Source organism: Orycteropus afer, unplaced genomic scaffold, assembly GCF_000298275.1.
Source record: "Orycteropus afer afer isolate SDZICR_OR568_19922 unplaced genomic scaffold, OryAfe1.0 scaffold00662, whole genome shotgun sequence".
Taxonomy (NCBI): Eukaryota; Metazoa; Chordata; class Mammalia; order Tubulidentata; family Orycteropodidae; genus Orycteropus; species Orycteropus afer.
In genome coordinates, this window is record NW_006922249.1 from 620,351 (window position 1) to 638,205 (window position 17,855).

The following is a 17,855-nucleotide window of genomic DNA, read 5'->3' on the forward strand; positions in this document are numbered from 1 at the left end:
AAGGTCATGTGTTTAAAATGTTAATCGTTGAGGTCACTGACTAAGTTGAACTTTATTTCTTCATTTTCACTTTCCAGTTTTTGGAGCCGTGAGGGATATAGCAGTTTGGTCAATATTGTCTTAACATGCTTCAAATAAATCAGGTGAGTTTGTATTAAGGCATGCCATACTTACATGGTGCTTTGGCCATAAATTGTAGAATATTTTCATTCAGCTTTCCAGTAAGTATAACCTGACCACTGCTTTTTATAGCAATTACATACTGTATCTTCATCAGAGGTGACTGTACAGGCCAGGGCAGGTTGTTTAAGGAATGTAGTGATAATCTTGATAGTTGGTAACTTCTGAATGTGCAGAGCAGAAGGTTTGTTCTTTTTGATATCACATCCCTGTGGGACTTGGTGTGTTTAAAATGCTTGTGATAGTAATACCGCTTTGGTAAGTGGCAATTCTGCAGGCTGAAAGCATTTCTAGTGACAAATCTTGTGCCGTAGTTGTATCAGTGGGTTAAAAAGAGTTTCCTTTCTTAAGGCACTAGAAAAGGGTTAGAAGGAGGTATTCTGCTAAATAAACCACATATAGTACCTTAGATTCACTGGAAGAAGTATATTCTTAGATTCTCAGCATCCCTTCATTGGAAGGAAGACTGGGCAATCTACTTCCATAGAGATACTGCCTTGGAAACCCAAGGAGGGGTCACTGTTGAGTCGGTATCAATTCAACTCAACGGCAGTGAGGTTTTTTTTTTTTTTTTTTTTTTTGAGCATTCCTTCAAGAACATTATATATTTAATTTTATCCTTTCTGAACAAATAGGTCATTATAACTATATAGTTATATTAAAAGTAGAAACTACTTTATTTCTTTTGATTGCAAATCAAGAGAGAAGTAATTATTTTCCCCGTAGTTAGAGGAAATAATCCCCTACCACTCAGTCCTCGCTTACCTTGTCTAAATCTTTGCCAGTTTTTGTGCATCACACACTATCTGTAAGCCAGTGGCTTCTAAGTTTATATTTGGTCCAGACCTTTTCTGAGTTACAGACTCAGAGCAGTTACAGACTCAGAGCAGTTACAGACTCGATTTCTTAACTTGAATGCCTTTATACATCTCAGACTTAATGTATGACCTAAAAGCAGTCTAAATGCTTCCTTTACATTGGACTGTTTCAGTTTCTAGATTGGGCCAAGGTCATGGCAGCTGCAGAGGCTTTGCATGGAAGATTACCTTTGCCTGGACCTCTCTGACTCTCCCCTGTGCTTGGCTCACTTCCCTAGGGAGCCATTCTCGACTCCCAGCATAGTAAATGCCTTTATAGCACTCTGCCCTTTTATTTTGTGACATATTGCATATGCAGTTATATTCAGATATGTAATTATTTAACATCTCTCTCCCTTGTTAGACTGTATGCTGTGTGAAAACAGTAACTTTGGTTGTTTATGCTTATATCCCCAGGCCTAGTTATTTTTGTAACTAGTTTTCATATATTGGCTAACTGAGTGAATGAATGGTCCTAGGTTTATCGCTAAACAAGGAGATCTCCATTTTGTCAGCAATAACCACATAGTTGTGTTGTCAGTTTTGGTATTATGTGATGTTTGCTTTACACAAATGCTGTTAACATTAACTTTCTCCCTTGTGCAAAGTTCTTTGATTTTTCTCTGTTGCTAGAAAATTTTCTTGTGCAATAAATACTGCTGTCGTCAAAGACATTACTAATATAGGGTTAAAGGAATCTTTAACTGTAAAAAAGCTGTACTGTGTTCAGTGCTTGTAATTTCACAGCAACTATCAAATCCTACTGGATCTATGGAGTTTATAGCATATGACTTGCAAACTGTGTTGTAGGTATGAGGTTGCTGCTAAATGATTTTGTATGGGTACTTGCTATTAATAGTATGGGTACAAGTAGAATAATTTCTTTCATTTTTTAACCATAAAACAAAAAAAAAAAACCTTACTACTATGTTGATTTGACTCATAGTGACCCTGTAGAACAGAGTAGAACTGCCCCATGGGCTTATCCAAGGCTGTAAATCGTTACAGAAGCTGAGTGCATCCTTTTTCTCCTATGGAGCAGCTGGTGGTTTCAAACTGCCGACCTTTTTGTCAGCAGCCAAATGCTTTAACTGCTACACCACTAGGTCTTTTTTTTTTTTTAAACACCATAAGCAGATGGAAATGACCATTCATTTTATGCCATGCAACTTTTTGAAAATTATAGTTTATGGATTTGTCCTAATGGAGAGTTAATAACTGGCTATCTTACAGGTCACATTGAATCAGGCAAATAATTCCTAGGCAGTATTCTATATGGCCATTATAATGCAGTTCCCTGGGCTTTGCTAGAAATTGTACATATTGTTGTTAGGTGCTGTCAGGTAAGCTCTAGCTCATAGCAACCTATGTACAACAGAATGAAACACTGCCTGGTTGTGCACCATCCTCAACGATCCTTGCTATGTATACTTGAGCCCATCATTGCACCCACTGTGTCACTTGTACATAGTGCCTGGATACATACGCACTTTAATAGATAAGTATTTCTAGAATGGGAGCTGTGGTGGCATAATGCCTAAGGCATTTAACTGCTAACCAGAAGGCTGGTGGTTCAAACCCACCAGCCATTCCTCGGAACGAAGGTTGGGCAATCTACTTCGTAGTGATACTGCCTCGGAAACCCAAAGAGGGGTCGCTATGAGTTGGATATGACTTGACGGCAGTACATTTCGTTTATTTCTAGAATGACTTAATCCCTCTTGTTACTGACTATATATTTCCTTTCCTGAGAGTTCAAGATAAATGGGAAAAGGCATGAAAAAGTGACTTAAGCTGACTTCAATTTGAAACAATTGAAATTTTTACTGTGCTATTTTCAGTACAGTCATGAGTCACTTAACATCCATGATAAGTTCTGTGAAATAGGACATTACGTGATTAGGACGTTGTGCGAAAACCATATATTACGTACAAGTGCTCCAGATTATGAGTGAGTTCCTTTCCTGAGTCTGTCTTTAAGTCGAATTTGTATGTAAGTCAAAACAGTTAGATATGGTCTGTATCTAACGTCAATTAGTCAAATGTTCGTCATAGTATATAGTATACCTTTCTATGCATAAAAAACATTAAAGAAACACCTCCAGTTACACTAAACGTCTTAAACATAGTGATACAGTAATAATAATAATAATAATTATAATAAGGCTTTGATGCATGTCGCAAAGTAGTGCCCTTTTGTTATTACAAGCAAATTTTACATACCTTAAATTTTTAGTATAATAGGCTTTACAAGAGTTAGGACCATGGACCATGTGGTTGAACGTTGCCTGAATGGATGTTATGTGGTGCATGACTGTACTGTCTTTAGAATTAGTACTAAATTTTTATTTGGGTGGTCTTTTGTTTTCTTACAATGCCGTTATTAACTGACTTTTCCCATATATGTTCCCAGAATTAATTAAAAATGACTAGGGAGCTCTGGTAGCATAGTGGCTAAGACACTTGCCTGCTCACCAGAAGGCTGGCGGTTCAAACCCACCAGCCACTCCTCGGAAGGAAGGTTGGGCAATCCTACTTCCGCAGTGATACTGCCTCGGAAACCCAAGGAGGGGTCTCTATGAGTCAGGGCTGACTCAACGGCACATAACAACAACAACAACAACAGGCTATTAAATACCAAGTTGATGTCTTAATTGATGACTCTGCCTGACTTTATGATGGAACATGGAAATGTTCCCAGTTTTGTTGTGATGACGACACTTCTACCATTAAATTGTGATCCTCAATTTTGCTTTTGCCTTTTAAGAGTGTATGTTCTTATCCATTTGCAGCCCATACTTACTGTAGAAAAATTAGCTGCTTTTGATAAGCAAAAAGAAAAAAAATCAAATAATTCTACTATTTTCTTACACAGATAATCACTGTTAACAGTTTGGTGTATACGTCTAGATTTTTTCTCTATGCAGGTATGTTTTTAATGTGATATTGAAAAAAAAAAAAAGAAAGAAAGCCAAACTCACTGCTATTGAGTCAATTCCAACTCATAGCAGCCCCTACTGGGTTTCCAAGGTGGTAGATCCTTACAGAAGTTGATTATTCATTCCATCTTCCTTCTGCAGAGTGGCTGGTGTGTTTGAACTGCCATCCTTGTGGTTAGTGGTTAAATGCCTTAGGCACTGCACCACCAGAGCCCATTACGTGAATATATGTTATTATTATTATTATTTTTAAAAGGATCCTACTATACATAATATTCTGAAATGATTTAATAATCCGTAGTCCAGCAGTACTAAAATTTATTTAACCAACCACTTATTGTTGGAGAGATTTTAATATTATTTTTGTCGCCAAGTGAATTTTTAAAAAACTATAGCTCTGGTAGTGTAGTGCCTAAGGCACTTGACTGCTAACCAGAAGGCTGGTGGTTCAAACCCACCAGCCACTCCTCGGAAGGAAGATGAGGCAATCTACTTCCATAGTGATACTGCCTTAGAAACCCAAGAGGGGGCGAGTCCGACTCAGTGGTATATTACAACAACAACAACAACATAGATCCATACTCCTTTGTCCAATTTTTTTTCTTATAATGAATTTTTAGAAATGGAATTACTAGTCCAAGGGTATGTTAGTTTCAAAGATATTTAGTGTTTGTTGTTGTTGTTATTGTTGTTATGTACCATCAAGTCGGACCCGATTCCCAGCGACCCCTCCTTGGGTTTCTGAGGCAGTATTACTAGGTAAGTAGATTGTCCAACCTTCCTTCAGAGGAGTGGCTGGTGGGTTTGAACCGCCAGTACCAAACTATCAACTAGAAGTCCATGAGAATGCCTGCTCCCTTACCTTCTTGACAAATCTTCAGTCTTTGCCAATGAGTCTGACAAAGACTGGTATTTTAATTTGCATTTCTATGATTTGTTTATATTTGATGCTCTTTTATGTTTGCCTTTTCAAATTGCTTTTTTATGTTCCCTGTCATCTTTTCCATTTTATTTGTAAATGAAATTACTTTGCTTATACTCTGTGGAAATTTATTTTAGGTAGTATTTATATTCATTATTTTGTATTTTTTCATTAATTATTCAACAAATAACTAGTGGGAACTACTAGTTTTCCAGGTCCTGTACTTGGTAGAGCTTTGTATATTTTGGGGCCTTTCTCTCTGATGATTAATTATAAGCCATTAGGGAAAGAAACCTCATTTAAGTATTAAGCTTTAGCAAATATAAATTATGAAGGTCCATATTCTGTGAAATAATATTTTTAAATGAGTGACTGGAATAGGGCCTTTTTTTTTTTTTAATTGGTAGCAACTGAAGTATTTTTTTTTTAATCGACTGGTAGCAACTGGAGAGCCTAGCAGTAGGAAATTTACAGAGTTCTGAGTATTCTGGTCCTTTTAAAGAAGATTGGTGGTAGATGTTGGAAACATGGAAGCTAAGAGGAGGCCTTATGTAAGGCCTGACTGAAGGAGAGGAGAACAGGAGAAGACGTGAGGACAAGACAATTTGAGTGCCAGAGAAGTAGGCAACATGGAGTCAGGTATTGTAGGAAGAATAAAATTATACCAAGATATTACAATGTAAATTATAAAGCCAAGGTATTATCATCAAGAACAAAGGCCTAGAGTTTAAGGAATAATGATACCTATCTCACAGGTTTGTTATGAGGAATAATTGAAGTAACAAAGATAAAATGCTTAGCCCTTGTCCCAGTGTTGCTACTGCTATTAATGTTACTAGTAATGTTGTTATTGTTGCCCATTTCTGAAGACTGATGGGAAAAGAAGGCAGACATTTAGGGAGGTTATTTAGTAAAATATTTGTTTTTGGGGAATGAACCATCTGGATGCTTTCTCAAGCCCTGATTGGCTACTAGTGTTCTCCCTTTACTTGCTAAAATCACCAGGAAGTCCATTTATTCTTTTCTCATAAAAGTTGCTTCTATTTATTTACTCTTACGTATTTTTTTTTCTACTTGTTTGGCTATGGAGTGGCACAGTAAACTAAACCAAAAAAGAGGTTAAATGTGTAAGGGCCTTTGCTTTCTGCCTTAGTGCTATAACAAGAACTGGATTTACCCTCTGTGTAGCCGGTATCAAGATGGCTCCCAGCGATCCCTGCCTCTTGCTATTTTCACTTTTGTGTAGCCCCTTCCCATATATCATGTCAGGGTTGGTCTGTATGAATAATAGAATACGGCAGATACGATAGATCACTCCCAAGGACAGGTTATAACAGACATTGCAGCTTCTACTTCCATCCCTCTTGTGCTTTCCTCTCCGATTGCTCATTATGGGAGAAGTTAGCTGCCACGTTGCCAGCAGCCTTATGGAGGGGCCCATGTAATGAGAAATCGAGGCCTCCTGCCCACAGCCAACAGGGAACTGAGGCCTCCGGCTAACAGCATGTGAGCGAGCCTTCTTGGAAGCAATCTTCTAGCTTAGACATCTTGTCTGCATTTTCATGAGAGACCCTGAGCCAGACCACCCAGCTAAGCTGCTCCCTTATTGCAGACCCTCAGAAACTGTATGAAATCGTAATTGCTTGTTAAGCCACTAAGTTGGGGTAATTTTTTATGCAGCGGTAATGCATCCTTCCTTCTTAAATAATTTGCGAATATGTAAAATATGTAACCAATGGTTTTTAGATATTCAACAACAGATAGCACTGTACTGTGATGCCTCAGAGAATGGAAACAAATGATGTATGGCCTTTGGTTGCACCAGCTTACAGTACAGTCTGGAGGCAATTTGCAAGCTATAGGGCAGGGGAGGAGGAACCAAAACAGCCCAGCGGTCTGGTTGTCCGTGTTCTTGTGTGTTCTTACACTCGTGTGTGCATTCTACCACTCTCAAATAATAGTGTTTCTCATTCAGTTCAACAACATTCAATGGTAGTAGTTTATGGGAAAATTGTTCTCCCCCCCCAGTTAGAGTGTACAACTAGATAATAATACATGGGGCATTGGTCAGAGTCTTTAAAAGTCTCCAAGTAACTCTAAGTAACTTAACTACTCTGCACCAGAACAAAGTCCAATGCTATTTCAAGGAATACAACACAGTTCAGAACCCAGCAGTATACAGTTCATAGTGTCTGTCAACCAATAGTAAAATACTTTAAAAGAAAGCAGAAAAATGCAGTGACACAAAAATAAGAGTAGCTGCTGAGTGTGCTTATGTGTAACTAAACATCTTGTGAGGTTTGGTACCTTAGTTTGTAGGTTTAGGGTAATGTTTTCATGGGACATCCCAGTTAATTGATCAGATAACATGTTTAGTGCATCTGTTCTACCTCCTAGTTTGCTGCATAGTGCCTAGGGTCTTAAAGCTTGCAGGTGGCCAACCAAGGCAAGGTAGTCTCTATTCACTTGCAACAATAGAGGCAGAAAGAGAGGAATGGGAGGATATGAAATGTGTGGCTAATGTGGCTAATTGCCTCCATGAGCAGCTGTCTCCTTTGACATGAGACCAGAAGACCTGGATGGCGTCCAGATACCATCACTGAACATTTTGATCAAAGATTCCATAGAACAATCCTGACCTAAAGGGGCAAAGTGCAGAATAGAATTTCAAATTCTTATGGATTTTAGAGACTTTCTAGAGCCATAGAGGGTGGATGAACCTCTGAAACTATTGCCCTGAGATAATCTTCAAACCAGAAATATCCCCTGAAATCTTCTTACAGCTGCACAATATGTTAGCCTAACTGGTGAAAAGGTCTGCCTTGAGCATTATGCTCTTTTAAGACCTGTCTGTATGGGATCAAATTGGGCAGCAGCAGCTTGCGAAGTTAGGAAACTTACGGGGCAGTGAGATTGTTAATGAGAGACAACACAGAAAAGGAGGGTGAGAATTGTTGTACAACTTGAAAAGTATAATCACTGTCACTAAATTGTACATGTAGAAACAGTTGAATTGGTGTATGTTTTGCTATGTATGTTCTCAACAACAACAAAATAAATAAAATTTAGAAAGAAATAAAAGGTGACAAGGAATTTTAAAGCATAGGGTTTCCTTTACAGTTTACCAGTTATGTGCTGTGAGCTGACAAAAAGAAAGTCTCATGTAGGATTGTCATCAAACAAAAACTCCAGAAAAATTGACCCAGAAGTGGATAAAAAAAAATCAACCACTAGAAAGAGATCCAGAAGTGACAATGATTACTGAGTTAGTGACAAATATGGAAAAAAAACCCCTACTGTTATTAATACGCCGTAAATGGACAAAGGAGGAAGGAAAATATGGTGAGGCAAGAAATAGGAGATATTTGAAAAACAAAACAAAATAAAAACAACCCAAATGGAACTTTTAGAGGTGATGAGTGTAACAGCTGAAATTAAATGTGTGTGTGTGTGTGTTTATCAAACCAAACCAAACCAGACTCACTGCCATGGAGTTGATTGATTCTGACTCATAGTGACCTTTCCTTGGGTTTCCGAGGTGGTATCACTATGGCAGTAGATTGCCCAACTTTCCTTCCAAGGAGTGGCTGTTGGGTTTGAACCACCAGCCTTCTGGCCAGCAGTCAAATGCCTTAGGTACTATGCCACCAGAGGGTGAAAAAGAACAACAACAACAACAAAAAAGAGAGCATCAGTGAGCTATGGGATAATATCAAGTGGTCTAAGATTCATGTAATTATAGTCCCCAAAAAAGGGAAGGTGAGCATGAAAAATATTTGAAAAAATAATGACTAAAAAATTTCTAAGTTTAGTGGACACTATAAACTCACAGATCTAAGAAGCTTAGTGAACTCAAAATGCAAAAAACATTTAAAAACTACATCAAGGGATATCATAATCAAATGGTTGAAAGCCGTCATAATGAAAGAAATTATTAAAAGTACCCAGAAGAAAAGAAGATACATTATGAACAGAGAAACAAAGATAAGAATGACTCTGCAAGCTAGAAGAGAGTGGAGTAGTATCTTTAAAGTACTGAAAGAACTACAATTTGTCAACTTACTGTTCTATTCCCACTGAACATACACTTCAAAAGGAAGTGAAATAAAGACTTTACTATAAGCAAAAGCTGAGGGAATTCATTGTCAGTAGACCTGTACTGTAAGAAGTCTTAAAGGAAGTACTTTAGGCAGGAGGAAAATACTAAAAGATGGAAATTTGGATCTCTGGAAAGGAATGAAGAGTGCAGAAAATGGTAAAATATGGGCTAAGTACAAAAGACCGTTTTTTCATTTTTAATCTTTTTAAAGATAAAACTGATTAAAAGCAAAAATAATAAAATAATAAAAATGCTTTGTGGGGTTATAACATGAGCCCTAGTCACCCTTCGGGCCTGGAGTTGAACCTACTTCTGTGCCTTCCAGCCAAACAATAGACAGACATCTAAGGTGAACGTTTATACTGGGTAGGTATAGTCCTTAGAACAGTCAATCATGGGAGATCAGAAGGGCAGTATTTGCACAGGGTGATAGCTCAGAGGGCAGGATTGCATAGGAAAGAAGGACACAGTGAAAAGGTACCCTAGAGAAGAAGTGAGAAAACAGCTGTTACATTATGAGGATTACAATCAGTGTCATGAAGCAAAGTGTGTATGAACTGTTGTGTAGAAAATGAATTTGCTCTATAAATTTTCACCCAAATTACAATAAAAAAAGACATTGTGGGGTTATGATATATGTACATATAAATTGGACTATGTCAGTAATATGAAGAATGGAGCTGGAGTAAGGTAAGAATAAAATTGTTAAGTGATTATACCGTATGTGAAGTGGTACAGTTATTTGATAGAGTCTGTAAACTCCAGAGCAACCAATATAAAACAAAATAAAGAAAAATAAGTCAGTGGAGAAATAAAATGGACTTACTAAAAAAAGTAATCAGTCACAAAAGGAAGGTGGAGATGAAAAAGGAACAAATAATAGAACAAAAAAATAGCAAGATGGTAGATTTAAATATAATCGTGTTGATAATTAAATTTAAATCATTAAATAACTGCAATTAAAGGCAAAGATTATCAGACTGGATAGAAAAGCAAGGCCCAACTATATGATGTCTATAAGAAACTCACTTTAATATGAAGACACTGATAGAGTCAAAGTAAAAGGAAAGGTGGAGACTTCTGCATCTGCCTGATAGGGAGTAAAAGGGACCATATTTATCCATCTCCAAACAAAACAAAACAAAAAAACCCATTTTCTCTTTTACAAAGACAAAATATATGAAAAAACAAAACAGTTTTCAAGACATTGGACATCAGAGAAAGGTCACTGATCCTTAAGAGATGAGAAACAATCATGAGCTGTACAATTACCCTGACCGACTACATTGAGAGTTTCCTGGATGTGGTGGAAGAAATGGGAACTGAGATGAGCCTGGAAGGCTCCTTGTGTGGAGGGGATGTAGCTGCTCTTGACCTACCTAACAAATTCTAACAGCAAGATTTGAACAAACTGTTTCCAATTACTTAACTTCATCCCAGAAAAAAAGTTCAAGATATATAGGAATAAAAAATCTATCAACAACAAGGTAAAATTTACAATGTGTGTCGTCACAGATTACCACACACATAAAGAAGCATGAAAACGTGACCCATAATGAGGAGATTAATAAGTCAAAACCTATGCAGAACTAATGCACGTGGTAGAGTTAGGAGACAAGGTCATTAAAGCAATTACTATAACAGTATTCGATATGCTCAGAAATATTAAGCAGAGATAAGAACTTTTAAAGGTGGAAACTATGTCTGAGACAAAAACTCCACAGGATGGCATTAATGGTAAATTAGAAAAAGAAATTAGTGAACTGGAAGGTATAATGATATGAATATCATCATGAATGAAGCAGAGAAAAAAGATGTTAAAAAATAAAGAGCGTCAGTGAATGGTGGGATAATGTTGAACAACCAAATACACGAGTAATTGGAGAGGGATACAGAAAAATACATTTCAGGAAATTATGGTCAAAAACTTTAAAAACATAATGAAACCATAAACCCAGAGATCCAAGCAGCTCAATGAACTCTTAAGTGCAAAAAACTTAAAACTACACCAAGGCATACTAAAGTGAAATTGTTGTATGCAAGTGATAAAAAGAAAATCTTAACACAGAAAAAGATGTTCATGTTAACTGCTGAGGACTAAAGATAAAGATGACATTAGATTTCTTGTCAGAAAAAAATGCAAGCAAGAGAAAAACTGTAGCCACATCTTTAAGGAACTAAAAAGATGGAAAAACCCCCAAAACTTGTCAACCTAGAATTCTATATCTGGCAGAAAAACCTTTCAAAAGCATAGGTGAATAAGGGTATTTTCAGACATGCAAAAGTTGAAAGAATTCATCCCTAACATGCCTTCACTACAAAAAATGGACTGTTTAAAACAAAAATATTAACAATATACTCTGGGACTTATACCAAAGCAGAATGCTTCATTACAATAGCATAAAGGCTGGGAGGTATACTGTTGTAAGATTCTGTGTTTTAAATGAGGTGATATAATATCACTGGAATATAGAATTGTGGTAAGGGAAAGGTGCCCACTAGAAACAACAAAGCAGTCATTAAAATAGCAAAGCAAAGAATTATAACTAATAAGCCAAAGAAAGGAAGTAAAATGGAATCACATAAGATACATGATTAATCCAACAAGAGATAAGAGTGAAAAGTGAGCAAAAACCAGATGGCAAGGTGATAGACTCCAGCTTAAGCATTTGACTATTTACATTAGATGTAAATTTCTAACATCCAAATTAAAAGACTTGAGATTGTCAGATTGGATAAAAAGGTAAGACAGCTAAGAAACCAACTTTAAATATAAAGATACAAATAATTTAAAAGTACTAAAAGGCCATAGAGGCAGTATCCTCTGACCTAGTCTAATTTCACGAGGGGGAGACTTACCATCAGCAGCTCAACCCAAGGCTGATCCCTATGAAATGGAGGTCAGACATGCCACCACCATCCAACTTTTTTTTTTTGTTTTTAAAAACCAATTCTGATTCCAACCATCTCTCTTTCAGCACGCTCTGCTTCTCTGCTGGGTTTGATAATTTATTGGAATGACTGCATAGAACTCTCAGACAATACTCATGATTTTGGCATTTATTAGGGAAGTAACAGGTCACAGTTCAGGTTCAGGGATGCACAGAATATAATTCTTTGATCAGGAGAGCTTTCCCTCTGCCATGCCTGCAGGCACACCTCTTTTTGGCCCTTGTCCTCTCAGCCTGGCCTCTGCCCTGCTCAGGTGTTACAAAGCTCTTTTAGCTCTACTGATGTGTCTACCCTACTCTGCCAGCAAGCTTCTTACCCAAAGGCAATCAGCTCTCTTGCTCCATGGGCTGGGAAACCTGCTGCTATCTCTATGCTGTCTTAGTGCACGGATCTCAGATTCAAGAACACACTGTACCTGTGGCTCTTTTTCTGTCTTGATGGTGGTGAGATCTCCTCTGGGAGGGCTCATTTTAAGCCTAACGGAATGACAAAATAGACCAGTCCTCACATTAGGGTTCCATACACCTTATTTGCACGGTGCCACCCCCACAAAGATGCCATGTACCTTATTTTACCTCATTAATATGCTATCCATTCCCCTTGGTGGACCACAAGCACCTCATGTTTGCATAGTTCCACCCAGTCATTTGGTAGGAGTCGTAAAGACCATAGCTGGAAGAGCCATAACAAGAATTTCACTGCCCCACAAAAAGTGAAAAGGTGGAAAAAAATATACCATACTAACCCTAGCTAAGAAACTTGGGAGTCATCATATTAATACCAGACAAAAATAGATTCAGTGCAAGGAATATTACCAGGGATAAAGTATATCATTTCATAGTGATAACCAAACTCAATGCCATTGAGTTGATTCTGACTCATAGTGACCCCCATTGGGTTTCCAAGGCTGTAAATCTTTATGGAAGCAGATTGCCACATCCCTCTTCCACAGAGCAGCCAGTGAGTTTGAACCACCAGCCTTTTGGTTAGGAGCCAAACGTCTTAACCACTATATCACCAGAGCTCCTTTTTCATAATGATAAAGGGGGTCAGTTAATCAAGAGGATGTAAGAATCCTAAACATTTATGCACCTGATAACATAGTTTCAAAATACTTGAAGCACAAAACTGAGAGAAATGCAGGGAAAAAATTGAAAAATCCACAATAATATTTCAATATCCCTTCTGAATAATTTTTATAACAGGTTGGCAGACAATTATCAAACACATTATGTGATTAACATTGTTAACCAACTTAACCTGATTGCATTTATAGAATACTCCATCCAAGAAGAGCAGAATATACATTTGTTCAGATGATTACATTTACCAATGTAGACATATTCTGTATTAGAAAATAAGGCTAAATAAATTTCAGAAGGATTCATACCACGTAGTAGTCAAATGCCTTCAGCTTCTTGCCACTAGAGCTCCTTAAGTGTGAATACACTCATATATATGTGCTGTTGTTGTTTTGTGCCATTGAGTCAGACTCGACTCATAGTGATCCCTCCTTGGGTTCCTGAGGCGGTATCATGGAAGTAGATTGCCCCATCTTCCTTTTGAGGAGCGGCTGGTGGGTTTGAACCACCAACCTTCTGGTTAGCAGTCAAGTGCATTAGGCACTATGCTACCAGAGCTCCTACAAGTATCTATATGTATGTGTGTGTGTGTATATGTATATATATGTGTGTGTGTATATGTATATATGTGTGTGTATATATATGTATATATATATATGTGTTGTTGTTGTTATGTGCCGTCGAGTCAGCCCTGACTCATAGCGACCCCTCCTTGGGTTTCCGAGGCAGTATCACTACGGAAGTAGGATTGCCCAACCTTCCTTCCGAGGAGTGGCTGATGGGTTTGAACCGCCAGCCATCTGGTGAGCAGTCAAGTGCCTTAGCCACTATGCTACCAGAGCTCCTATATATATATATTTATATTTATATATATATTTATATGTATTCCTTCCTTCCTTCCTTTCTTCCCTCCTTCCCTCCCTCCCTCCCTCCCTTTCTTTCTAAGATAAGATTACTAGAGCCTGTATTTGCAGATGTATGCTGTTCTTTTAAGCATATTCAACCTGGAAAGTTATTACTACTCAAAGTATTTTGGAGATCCCTAAAGCATTTTGAAATTATGATGGTTGAGTAAATTAATTTAGGGTTTCAGAAGAAAACAGACTGGAAATCAGTTACCGTGATGAATACAAACACAGTGTTTTAAGCACTTTAACAGGGCTGAGTGCTATCTGCTACAGAGACATTACCATTATTCGTGAATGAATGCTGAAGGAATAGTAGTGTTACGAATTGAATTGTGTCCCTCCAAAATATGTCTTCTAAATCCTAAAACCTCCATGCTGTTGGTTATAATCCCATTTGGGAATGACTTTTCTTTGTTATGTTAAAGGGACAGGATTCACATAGGGTGTATCTTGAATCAGTCTCTTGAGGTAAAAGAGATTGAATGCAAGCTAGCATGGAGATCCTGGGGAAGGATGCTAAACACAGGAAGATTACCCAGGAGCAGAAGCTCAGAAGAGAGGTATTTCCTCCAGAACCAACAGAGAGAAAAACTTTCCCCCAGAGCTTGGGCCCTGAATTCTGACTTCTAGCTTCCTAAACTGTTTGTTAAATAAATTTATAAATAAAATTTGTTTATTAAAGCCATCCACATGTGCCATTTCTGTTAGTACTGGATAACTAGGATAAATAGTATTGTTGTTATGTGCCATCAAGTCAGACCTGACTCATAGTGACCCCTCCGTGGGTTTCTGAGGCGGTATCACTACGGAAGTAGATTGCCCAACTAGGATAAGTAAGAGTACTTTAAAAAGAATGACCATTATTAAGATTTCTTGTGCAAAGAGGTAAACATTCTTTCTTGAGGTTCCAGAAAAAAAGATCATAAAAACCTTGGTAATGCTTTAATAGGAGCAGCTTGGAAAGTATTGGAGCATCTATTAGTATTGTGTCTGAAAATGGGGATGTTTTCCTGCAAGTTGAGTGGATTTTCTAATAGGAGAAAGTGTTCTTTTCTTATAGATTATAACTTTGGGTTGATGGAAGTTAATAAAAGTAACTATCAGGAATATGTCTCATCTCTTATTTCTGTTTTAATGGTCAGATTTCTGTTTTTTGCCTCTGTTGAAGCAGTTTGTTATGCTAGCAAGAACATGAGCTCTGAAATCTGAATTCACCTGGCAGGCTTTCTAAAAGTGAATAACAGCTATTCTAAAATTTGGCATAGTACTTAAGGCATTTGCTAACCAGAAGGCTGGAGGTTCAAACCCACCAGCCACTTCTCGGAAGGAAGGTTAGGCAAATACTTCCATAGTGGTACTGCCTTGGAAGCCCAAGGATGGGTCGCTATGAGTCGAATCCGACTCAACGGCCTTGAGTTTGGTTTGGTTTTGATTTAGACCAGTAATAGTAAGTATCGTAATAAAAGAAGTAAGATACCTCCTTTTTTTCCCCCCAATCATATTTAATTGGCAAGATTTGGGAAGATAGTAAGAAAAAATTGAGACAATTGTTAAATAACCAAGTAGCCCTGGTGACACAGCAGTTAAGCACTGGGCCGCTAACTGAAAGGTAGTCATTCTAACCCACTGGCAGGAGAAAGATGAGATAGTTGTCTTCTGCAAAGATTTACAGGCTTGGGAACCCAATGGGGGCAGTTCTACTCTGAGTCAGAATTGATTCAACAGCAGTAGGGTTTTTTTTTTTTTGATTAAATACTGATGAGGTTGGGTGTATATCTTAGGATCTCTCGTAGATGAATAAATATCTTGAAATACCTGAGTATCGATAAACTGAGAGGCCACGCTGTTTAAATCCCAAGATGGTTTCTTTGCAAAAGTCAAATTGTAGGCATGACATTTAAGACCTACTTTGAATCACATCCTTGAGCATTTCCTTTTTGTTTTTCAATGTAACAGTGGCACTGTTAAGAATTTAGAAAGGACAATAGCAATTAGAGTTTAAGATTTTTACACTACATTCCTTACTTTTGACTTTTAAAAATAACTTTGGAAGTGTAAAAGTAACATGTTCATTGTAAAAAAAAAATAAAAGGATATAGTACTTCAAAGTAGAAAGTGAGAATCGCATCCCTTGTAGTCCCACTTCTCCTTTTAAGCATATACATGTTTGATTTAAAGAAAATAAAAATAAGATCAAACAGTAAGCTGTTGCAGCTTTTTTTATTCAGTATTTTGTAGTGTTGTCCCATGTTGGTACCTTAACACTGAACCTCATTCTCTTTTCAAAGCATTGTAGTTTATTTAGCTAGTCCATTATTGATGGATAAACGTTTAACTTGTTTGTAGTTCTTGCTATTACAGTCTTGCTGTCCACATTGTCATTACATAGATATTACGTGAGTATTCCTGTAGAATGAGAACCTAGATGTAGAAATAGGTATAATTGAAAGTAGTCACTCTCGCCAGGTTGTCCACCAAAAAGTTTTTGCACTAATTATGTTTGCACTGATAGAGCTTGTACCTGTTTCCCCTCATCCTTACCATTACTTATGTGATCATTTTTTTATGTTTATCAGTATAATGGGGCGAAATTCTATCTCACCGAAATTCAAATTTTTATTTTAATGTTTAACATTACTTTTTTGAACAGATGTGTTTACTCAGTGAATTATGTTATACAATGTAGATCATTTTCCCTTTTCTCTAATTTTAAAAAAATTGACTTTTTGTCTATATCTTACACATATTTACAATTTATCTTTACATAGTTGCAAATATACCTTTCCCGGTCATCCCTCCCCAGTTTATAGAGTACGTTTTAGGGTTTATAGTATGTTTGCTATGCAGAAGTTTCACATTTTTATGTTGTTGACTATTAAGATTTATTTTCTTATCTACAAAGGCCTATATATTACAGGATTATGATAAATATTTTGCCATCTTTTCTCTGCTTTTATATTTTTACCTTTGATGGAGTTCACTTTTGTGTTTATAGGAAGTAACAACTTATAAAGTTTTTTTCTAACAGATAGGCAGTTGTAGTAGAACATTCTGGCCTTTGGGTAGTTTATGAGTAACATTTTGGGCAGCCTTAGGCTAAGGTCTGACTTGAAGTTAAAAGGTCTGTTTTAGATACAGCTGTGGATTGATAATCATATTTCTCCTGGGAGGCAAGAGCCAAAAAAGGTAAATGCCTTTGCTATTTTGGCTCTGTTTTCTTCCCTTTTATTTAGGAATTAGAATGTATTCTCTGCAATAGCAGGGGTTAGGGAAAGGGAAGCCAGCTAAGAGACTTAGAAACTGTCTCTACGTCATTCCTGAGACCAGGGATGGGAACAGATAGTTCTGTGTAGTGATTTGCATTTATACCTTTGTCAGGATTCTCCAAAGAAGCATAACTAATAGGATATAATTTGTGTGTGTGTGTGTGTGTGTATACATACACAAACCACTAAACCACACCAATTGCCATCGAGTTGAGTGATTCATGGTGACCTTGTATGTGTCAGAGTAAATTGTGCCCCTTAGGATTTTCAGTGGCTGGCTTTTTAGAAATAGATTACCAGGCCTTTCTTTCAAGGTGCCTGTGGGTGTATTCGATCCCCCAGCTGTTCGGTTAACAGCTGACGGTGTTAACCATTTGTACCATCCAGGGAGGTCATATACATGCATACATATGTATACCCAGGTATACCTTGGAGAAACTGTGTGTTTGGTTCTGGACCATTGTAATAAAGAGAATATTTCAATACAGTGAATAACAAATTTTTTTAGTTTCCCATTGCATGTGAAAGTTATATTTATACTATACTGTAGTCTATTAAGTATGCAGTAGTATTGTGAAAAAGTTTGAAATATTGTGACAATTATCAAAATGTGATACAGAGACACAAAGTGGGCACATGCTCTTGGAAAA